Below are 9,646 nucleotides of genomic sequence, written 5' to 3' on the forward strand. Positions count from 1 at the left end.
AAAACATTTAATTAAAAAATGTTGACACTACAATATATAAAATAGCTATTATAAATGCACATAGTGTATTCTATAGCTGCAGGTTTACTTTTTTTTTTTTTTTTTAAGGAAACTGTAAGTTACACTGTGGTTAAGACTTGTATCTTCACCCTTGAAAAAGCCCACATTCTATCACAGTGATGTATGGTCAGACTTAACAGCCCCAATTGTAAACACTTGGATCAAGTCATAACCAGTTTTATTGCAAAAGGACCCTGTACACATTTATCAATTCTAGTACCTTAACAGCTACCCACCAAGTCATTAACATACAGAAACATGCATCATGAGAAGCAAGAAATATCACCCATCCCTTCTGCATATTAGCAACTTGTCACTCCTGAGCGACAGTGCTCATATCACTGGGGTCTGTGAACAGTCACTTTTCGCATTCATCCTGAGTGAAAGATGGAATGACTTAAGTACAAATGCAGCATATTATAAACAATTTCTTACAGAAGAAGTCACAAAGTAAACCGAAGTATTTTACAGAATTTACTACAAAACACCATAAAAACTTCCTTCACTTAAGCTCTCTCTCCCCGTATCCGGCGAGCCAACTGGATGTCTTTGGGCATGATGGTGACTGTCTTTGCGTGGATGGCACACAGATTAGTATCTTCAAATAAAACCCACCAGGTACGCTTCACTAGCCTCCTGAAGCGCACCAATGGCGGCACTCTGAAACCTCAAGTCGGTTTTGAAATCCTGGGCGATCTCCCTCACCAACCTCTGGAACGGCAGCTTCCGGATCAGAAGCTCGGTGGATTTCTGGTAACGACGGATTTCTCCAAGAGCAAGGGTCCCGGCCCTGTAGCGATGAGGTTTTCTCATCCCGCCGGTAGAGGGGGCGCTTTCCCGGACGCTTTAGTGGCCAGCCGTTTGCAGGGCGCTTTGCCACCCGTGGACTTACGAGCAGTCTGCTTGGTTCAGGCCATTTTCTTTCACCCAATGCCGAAGTCTTACACCGCTTCTCGGACCGCCGCGCCGCTCCTGCTGCCCAGTAAAGAGCTGCAGTTGCCGAGCTAATGGAAGAAGCTCCTCCGACTAACGACCAAACGGCTCTGCGCCCTTCATTCCTTTTTAAGGCTTACTAATATTTCATTGCATGTATATACTATATTTTGCTCATTCTTTCATTCATCAGTGGACGCTTGGGTTATTTCTACCTTTTGGCTATTGTGAATAATGCTGCTGTGCACGTGGGTGCACAAATATCTGTTTAAATCCCTGCTTTCAATTCTTTGAGGGTACATTCCTAGAGAAGAAATTGCTGGATCATATCATAATTCTTTGCTTAATTTTTTGAGGAACCACTGCACTATTTTCTACAGTAGCTGCACCATTTTACCTTTCCACCAGCAATGCACAAGGGTTTCAATTTCTCCACATACTTGCCAACACTTATTTTGTTGTTGATTTAAATAATAGCCATCCTAATAGATGTGAAGTGAAAGCTTATAGTTTTTAAATAATTGCTGAGTGTCACTGGATATTAGAAGAAAGTCTGATTGAGATTCTCTCCCTGAGTTTCAATTGCCCAGGAATCTCTGTGGCTGATGCAGTCAAAATGAGGTCATTTCTGCTTCCAGGACCATTCCTAGAAGAAACAAGAAGGGCCCTTGCTCCTGTTGCTTGTTCCTGCCACATGGTGTCGCTGTTGAAGACTTGTCCTGCACAGTCTGAAGGACATCGCTTGCCTGTTGCTACGCTGATGTCTCCGTTGTTTCAGATCCGTCCATGGGCGCCACTAGATCTACCAGAGGAAGCAACAGGCCTTGGCTAAGATTACAGTTCCTCTATTAAATTAGACGAATATTTACTGGGTGCCTACTATGTGCCAGGCATTGAACTAGGTCCTGGGAAAACATCAGAACAAAATAGACAATGATCCTTGCCCTTCTGGGGGCTAGACAATAAACAAGGACCACAGTAAACAGTAAATTACAAAACATGTTAAAAGGTGTTAAGCACAATGGTAAGATGAAAGAATAAAACAGGATAAGGGGATTGGGAGTGTGTGGTGGGGAGTTGAGTGAGAGCTGCATCTCTGGGAAGACCTTGAATCAAGTCTTGAAGGAGGTGAGCTGTCCCTGGAGGAAGAGTTCCAGGTAGATGGGCAGGAGTATTTGGGATGTGTTTGAAGTCAGAGTGAGTGAGGGGGATGGGAGCAGGAGAGCAAAGCCTTAGGGACCATCATAAGGACTTTGGTTTTTACCCTGAGTGAGATGGGGATCCACTGCAGGATTCTGAGCAGAGAAGTGACTTGATCTGACTTTTGGTTTGTTTGTTTGTTTTTTTCCAGAGAAGGTGCTGGAGATTCTTCTTTGAGTTAAGGCTTTGAGGACAGGACCTTCATAGATGTTATCTGCAAGGCATAGCATATTTTATTTATTTATTTATTTATTTATTTATTTATTTATTTTTGGCTGTGTTGGGTCTTCGTTTCTGTTCAAGGGCTTTCTCTACTTGTGGCGAGCGGGGGCCACTCTTCATCGCGATGCACGGGCCTCTCACTATCGCGACCTCTCCTGTTGCGGAGCACAGGCTCCAGACGTGCAGGCTCAGTAGTTGTGGCTCACGGGCCTAGTTGCTCCACGGCATGTGGGATCTTCCCAGACCAGGGCTCGAACCCATGTCCCCTGCATTAGCAGGCAGACTCTCAACCACTGCGCCACCAGGGAAGCCCTGGTTTGTTTTTTTTTAACTTAGGTATTTATTACTTTTGCAATTTAAAGACTTTATTTTTTGGAGCAGTTTTAGGTTCACAGCAAAATTGAGAGGAAGGTACAGAGATTTCTCATATATTTCTGGCCCCCACACAGGCAAGCATCCCCCATTATCAACATCCCCCAACAGAGTGGGACATTCGTTACAATCGATGAGCCTACAGTGACATGGCATTATCACCCAGAGACCATAGTTTACATTAAGGTTCACCCTTTTTTAAAGAAATTTATTTATTTATTTATTTATTTTTGGCTGTGTTGGGTCTTCGTTGCTGTGTGCGGGCTTTCTCTAGTTGCAGTGAGCGGGCGCTACTCTTTGTTGTGGTGCGCGGGCTTCACATTGCGGTGGCTTCTTTTGTTGCAGAGCACGGGCTCTAGGCGCATGGGCTTCAGCAGTTGCGGTGTGTGGGCTCAGTAGTTGTGTCTCGAGGGCTCCAGAGTGCGGTTTTATATGTTGTGGCACACGGGCTTAGTTGCTCCGCGGCATGGAGATCTTCCTGGACCAGGGATCGAACCTGGGTCCCCTGCATTGGCAGGCAGATTCTTAACCACTGCGCCACCAGGGAAATCCGGGTTCACTCTTTTTTTTTTTTTCGGGTTCACTCTTGATGTTGCATATTCTATGGGTTTGGACAAATGTATAATGACGTGTATCCATCCTTATAAGATCACACAGAGCATTTTCACTCCTCTGTGCTCTCTGACTCAACGTTTTAAAAGTTTCACTGTGGCTTATGTGTTGAGAATGAATTGAAGGGTAAGGGGCAGGGACAGAAGCAGGCAGACCAGTTAGGAGGCCATGGCAATGACCCCGGGTCACAGGCATCATGTTTTACAAAATCATCACAGCCTGGAGCCTGGCCCTCTCCTCAGCCTCCTCAGCAAATCCTCCTGCTCTACCCCAGTCATCCTCTGCTTCAGGGCAGCACTGAAGACAACCACGGGTGATTGAGGACCTACTATGTGCTGGGCTTGGCTCAAGGTGCTTCCTGTTGATTGTTTCACTCTGTCTTCAAAGGCATTCACGAGGAAGGGATTGTTCCACAGACATTTCAAAGCTCATGCTATGAATTGTGTCTTCCCCACCCCAAATTCATATGTTGCAGCTCTAAACCCCAATGTGGCGGTATTTGGAATGGGGCCTCTGGGAGGTAATTAGGTTTAGGTGAGGACATAAGGGTGGGGCCCCCATGATAGGATTTGTGCCCTTACAAGAAGGGACATAAGAGAGTTTGCTTCCTTTTTCTTTCCCCTCCAACCCCTTGATCATGAACCAAGGAAAGCCATGTGAGCACACAGTGAGAAGGCGGCTGTCGGCAAGCCAGGAAGAGGGCTCTCACAGGGAACTGAATCTGTCGGCACCTTGATCTTGGACTTGCAGCCTCCAGGACTGTGAGAAATAAATGTCTGTTGTTTAATTCACCTAGTCTGTGGTATTTTGTTATAGCAGCCCAAGCTGACTAAGACAGCCCATTTTACAGACAAGGAAATAGAAGCCTCCGAGGTTTGGATGACCAGGTCACTCAGCTGGGGAGTGGTGGAGCATTGGGCTGGGCTGGGCTCTGATGGGAGATTGGGGAGCCAGAGAGAACAGAGCTTGGGGGAGTCCTGCCTGTGGGCCTGGGGGGCCTGGCACTGAGGAGTTGCAGAGGGACAAGGCCAGGTCTTGGGGTGACTGGGCCTGGTGGGCTCCTGGCCCAGGGTGACACCCTGTCTGTGGTTTCCCAGAGGCCAGGCTCTGGCTTTTCCAGATGTGCAGGGAGTCTGCGGGGGTTCCACTGAGGCCCTTCCTTGAGGCCTCCCAGCCTTGCTGGCAGCTGGAGCTGTCTAGGCTGGTGCTTCTGGAGGGGGCAGGTGGTGGTGGTGGTGGGGTGCAAAATGGGGAGGGGAAGGCACCCAATCCTGACTCCCTGGGGCCTGTTCCTGCCCACTCTCAGAGAAGGTGGTGAAGAGGGCAGCATGTTAATGACAGTAATTGCTTTAATTATTTTTTTGTTTTGGAGAGTCATAAAATATGGCAGCTTGCTCAGTGCTAATCATGGTAATTAGGAGGGGCTGGGGGCCGTGCAATTGTCAATGAGGGGGAAGCATCAGCCTGCAAAGACAAAGAGAAGCAAATGGTCAGCCCCCTTCCTCTTCCCTCCCCTCTTTCCCTCCCTTCCCTCCTACGCCTTTGGCCTTTTATTCCCTCTTTGGCCCACCTCCCTTCACTCCTCCTCCCTCTGCACCACCCCCTTGGGAGGGAGGCCTCTTTGATTCTGATGCATTGACTGCTGGGTTGGGGGTGGGGTGGACGGTGGCCTCAGCTGGTCTCAGGGATTGGCCTTGGGTCTGGGGGGCGCAGCTGTTCTGGGGAAGGCAGAGGAGAGTCGGATCACAAGCAGAGGTCTGTGCTGCTCTGGGCTCTTTCCTATGGCGTGCCCAGATGGGCAGCTTCACACAGCCTGCTTTGGACCAAACACCTTGACCCTCACAGATCCTCTCCTCTCAGGGGAGAGAGCAGAGCTGCATCCTTGAGCGAAGCTGGCTAAGCCTCAGGGAGTGGAAGCTGGGCCACCAGCCTGCTTCCCTTACCCCTAGCCAGCCAAGCATCACACGCTCTGCCAACATTTCCTGAGCTACCTACTCTGTGCCAGGCTGGAGATTCAGTGGGGAATCAGGCTCCCGGTCAGATGGAGAGTTGGACGTGTAAGAAGTAATGACCATCCGGGGGGAATCAGAGGAACGGCACTCAGGCTAAAGGTGCCAATTCTTGGAAAGTCAGGGAAGGCTTCCTGGAGGAGGTGGCAGGGCCATCAGGAAGGACTTCCAAGAGGAAGCCATGTTTTCTGGGTCTTGCAAGGTGAGTAGTAGTTTCCTGGATGTGAGGGGAGGGAGGGTTCCAGGCTGAGAAGAGGGGAGGGCGGGAGATACAGCTAGAGAAATCGCTTTGGATTAGATTGTGAGGGACCTCAAAGATCACACCATGGAATTTGTGCTTGACCTAGCCTTTGGGACCCCTATGCATGTGACTTGGGAAAGGGTGGGAGTCAGGAAGCTTTTTCTATGAGGAATAAATAAAAACATGTCGGTAAAGCACAGAGCGCAGAGCATCAGTGGATGAGAGCAGTGCTGGTGTTGGTGACAATAACAAAGGGATTAGCCCAGGACGATGTCCAGGGACACATAGACGAACTCATGCAGGTACCTGGAGACAGTTTTGCACAGACACGCGAGCTCCGATACACAGCACAGAGATACAAACACACAGTTACTGCCCCCCGCCCCCCAGATATGTACAGATCCACACACACACACACACACACACACACACACAGAGTCATGCACACGCAGAAACACTCTGACAAAGACCAACACCAGACACACTCACTACACCAGATTCACCGATGTGTTGCACCTTTGAGGGACCTGCTAAGGCCAGAGATGTGCCCCAAATCCTCGGACTTGTTACTTTGCTCCCTGGGACCCTGGGCTGCAGGGCTGGGGCTGAGTCAGGGAGAATGTCTTCTGCAGATCTCCCCAGCAGCCCTTCTGCCAGAACATGACCCTTGGCACTGCAGCTAGAGAGCCTGAGGCCAGCTGTCAGGAAGAACTGTCCACATGAGAAGCCAGCTTTCTGCAGCCAGGGGTGCCACTCACCACCCCAGGCCTGAGCCACTGGTGAGGTGGACATACCTGGTTTGGGGCAGGGAGCCGTTTCAGCCCAAGCAGAACTCTCACCCTCTTCCAAGACCAGGGTCTCAGAATCACCAGGACCCTCCTCTGGTGGGCTTAGGCAGAGAAGCTGTGAGCTCACAAGGGAGTACATTATGCGTGGTGTATGCAAATATCTGCTGTGGATGGTAAAAAGGGCCTTGTAACAGGAGGGACAGTGGTTTGGGTTCTGGGGGGCACTTCTGGATTGTGAGGGGTGTGAGGAACAACAGAGGGGCATAGAGGCTCCTGGGGTCTGGCGAGGGGTGCTAGGTGTGTCGGAGAGAAGGGCTTGCTGGGGGCTAGGCACTGTTCAAGATGAGTTGCATGTGTGAACTTGTTTAATCCTTGTGGCACCCAACGAAGCTCGTGCCGTTAGCATCCCATTTTACAGATGTGGACTTAAAGGTCCCTGTGCAATTCACACTGTTGGGAAGTGGGAGGCTGATAGGAGCCCCGGCAGCTGGGCCTCAGAGCCCTGCCTCATCAAAGCACTTCCCATGACAGGACTTGGTGGTCTGTCCCTGCCGGTTCCCCTTGAGAACGGTAGTGATCTCTTGGTCCTTGTGTTCCCAGGAGCCAGCAGAGGCCTAGCGCATGGTAGTTGTTCACCAACTCTGGAGGGAAGGACGGGAGGAAAGGAGGGAGGAAAGGAGGAAAGGAGGGAGGAAGGAAGGAAGAACTCGAAGCAGGGGCTGGCCCCGAGGGTCTGCGGGCATCTCAGAACTCCCATCTCATCCCTGTACCCCTTCCCCACCTGTTGAGGGCCCTCCCGTTCCTGCCACCACGCCTGAGCCTCAGGTGTCCCAAAGCTCAGTTTCCTTCTTGTCCAGTTTCGTTTTCTTACCAGACAAATGAGAGGCTGGGTCTGCCTTCCCGCTCACACCAACAGGCTGGTTGTCAGCTGCAGTGACATCTGTGCTTGTCAGAAAAATTAAGAAGAAAGTGAAAGAAGCCGCAGCCCTAGAACTGCCGGCTGGAGAGGGAATCTGGGCCTGGCCTCTCCTGGGAACACCCCTTCCCCCAGCATCTCACAGGAGGCCCAGGGGGCAGGCCTGGGACAGAGTGGACACGACTTCTCCACCTACATTCTCTTCCCTTGAGAGGGAGTGTGGTGAACAGTGTGGCTTCTGGAAATCCCGGCTCCGGACAGCCCAGCTGTTTGTTTGGGCAAGTTGCTTAACTGCTCTGTATCTTAGTTTTCCCATTTATGAAATGGGGATAATGTTGTGAGGGTTAAATGAATTAATATCTGTAAGCACTTGGAACTGAACATACATCTGGCACTTAGTCTTTTGTTTGTGTTTGTGTTATTTTTCTTTTCTTCCTTGTCCTAGGAATTGTGCCCCTGAGTGAGGGGCTCAGCCCATCTGTGTGGTGGAGCTAGACTGGGGAGAGCTCCCTATGGACTGGGCAGGTTGGAGAAAGCTTCATTCATTCTACAAATTTTTATTGACTCCAAGCCCCTGGTCCCTGCCCTTGGGGACCCCCAGTCTGGTAGGGGGAGGCAGACATGTAAACAGATTATTATAAAAGGCAGGTAATATAATGTTCAGAAAAAAGAGGAGGAGGCATCTAATGGGAGTGGGGAGCGGTGGAGCGAGGAGGTCAGGGAAGGCTTCCTGGAGGAGGTGGCAGAAGCATTACATGGAAGTGTGAGGAAGAGTTTTCCAGGTGGCCCTAGGGTGGAAGTCTTTCTAGGGAGACTGGGCATCAGGAGCAGGCTGTGAGGGGCCGGGTCAGCTGTGTTCAGGAGCCTGGGCTTTATCCTAAAGACAGTGGGAGAACTGGTGAGGGGTGTATGTGGAGTAGACAAAGACACAGTCAGCTTGAAGGAGGTGGCTGGGTCAATGGTTGGAGGATGGATGGGACGCCTACTCACTTGGTCCCTTTTCTCATTCATTTCTGTAGCCCCAGCCACTCTGGCTGGCCCAGGTCATGGGCATTTCTGGCTACCACTAGTGGATGAACCTAGGATAGGACCTCTGTGATGATCCAGGCCCAAGATGGCTGGGATGAGAGAGGGGGCTGGGCCTCAGCAGGAGGGTGCAGAGCTGAGGATCTGTGGACTTCTTTTCAGGACTGTGTGCTCCTGGCTGCCCCCATATCTCAGCCTGGATCAGCCCTGGTGGGGAGAAGCAGGTCACAGAGACAGCTGGGCTCGGCCGGCTCTGTCCAGCAGGGGGCAGCCGCAGTGCGTGGATAAGTGCTTCTGGCCACCTCGGCTCAGCTCTGCACCACTGGCACTTTGGAAAGGGTCTCTGGGAGGGCGGGGGTCAGACACAGTGTATCACGGCCTTCCTACGTGAGCTGAAGGGCAGGGGTAGGGACACCTTCACACTCTCAGGACAGTCCTGCCGGATGACGAGAATGCCGGTAGGACCCCAGAGTCCAGATCAGATGCTCCAGTAATTTCAACCCTGGAAGCACACTAGAATCATCTGGGCAGTGTTAAAAACATACCCATTGCCTGGTGCCCTCCCCAGATCAATTGAGTCAGAGTCTCCGGGGGCAGGGCCCAGGGCCAGCAATGAAAAAAATCTCCCCTGATGGTCCTAATGCACACTGAACTACCTGGTTGCAGGGATTTGAGAGTGAATGGACAAATGTCAGGGCCCTCTTTGCCCTCCTGGGGGTAGATCTGCATCATTTACATTGCGTGACCACGATGTCACAGGAGTTGGCTCCTGCCATCTCGAGGCTGCGAGAAGGTGGTGAGCAGGGCGCACTACAAGAGGTACCTGTTCCCACCTGCCCCAGGGTGAGGCATTCAGAGCGGGCTGTAGCGTGTGTGTCCACGAACATGTATAAGCATCCCTGTGTGTGGGCAGGCACATTCGGTGTGAAGGTGCTGGGTACCTGCATGTGTGGAGATGTCTCTCCTCTGCGCAGGTGCAGGTACCTCTGGGCCTGTTCTGCCTGCATGGACATGCATGCTCTTGCCTTTGTGCTACATGTATGTGTCAGTACACACGAGTGTGGCTCCCTGCCCGTCTCTGTGAGCTTTCTCTGTGTCTGCAGGTGTTTCTCTGAGTACACGCGTGTCTTTGCACATACACATTTGTCTCTGCGTCCCGGTGTCTCATGTGAGGCTGTCTCAGGGCTGGCTCATGGTCTTGGGTCCTTGGGAACCGATGATGGATTTGAAGCTCTGCTTTTGAAGGTATTTTTCCTCTTTCTCTCTC

The 9,646-nt window shown here is 51.0% G+C and overlaps 1 pseudogene across 1 annotated transcript; it reads right to left on the bottom strand.

Annotated features, from left to right (window-relative positions):
• Nucleotides 1–483: 483 nt before the first annotated feature.
• On the bottom strand, nt 484–9,392 carry LOC309641966 (histone H3.3A pseudogene; annotated as a pseudogene). The gene is made up of 2 exons: nt 9,321–9,392; nt 484–962 (listed from the first exon to the last, which is right to left on the bottom strand). The product of its transcript is annotated as a histone H3.3A pseudogene (transcript).
• Between the last annotated feature and the right edge of the window lie 254 nt (nt 9,393–9,646).

The sequence above is a fragment of the Balaenoptera physalus genome (assembly GCF_965194825.1).
Source record: "Balaenoptera physalus genome assembly, chromosome: 1".
In the NCBI taxonomy this organism is placed as follows: Eukaryota; Metazoa; Chordata; class Mammalia; order Artiodactyla; family Balaenopteridae; genus Balaenoptera; species Balaenoptera physalus.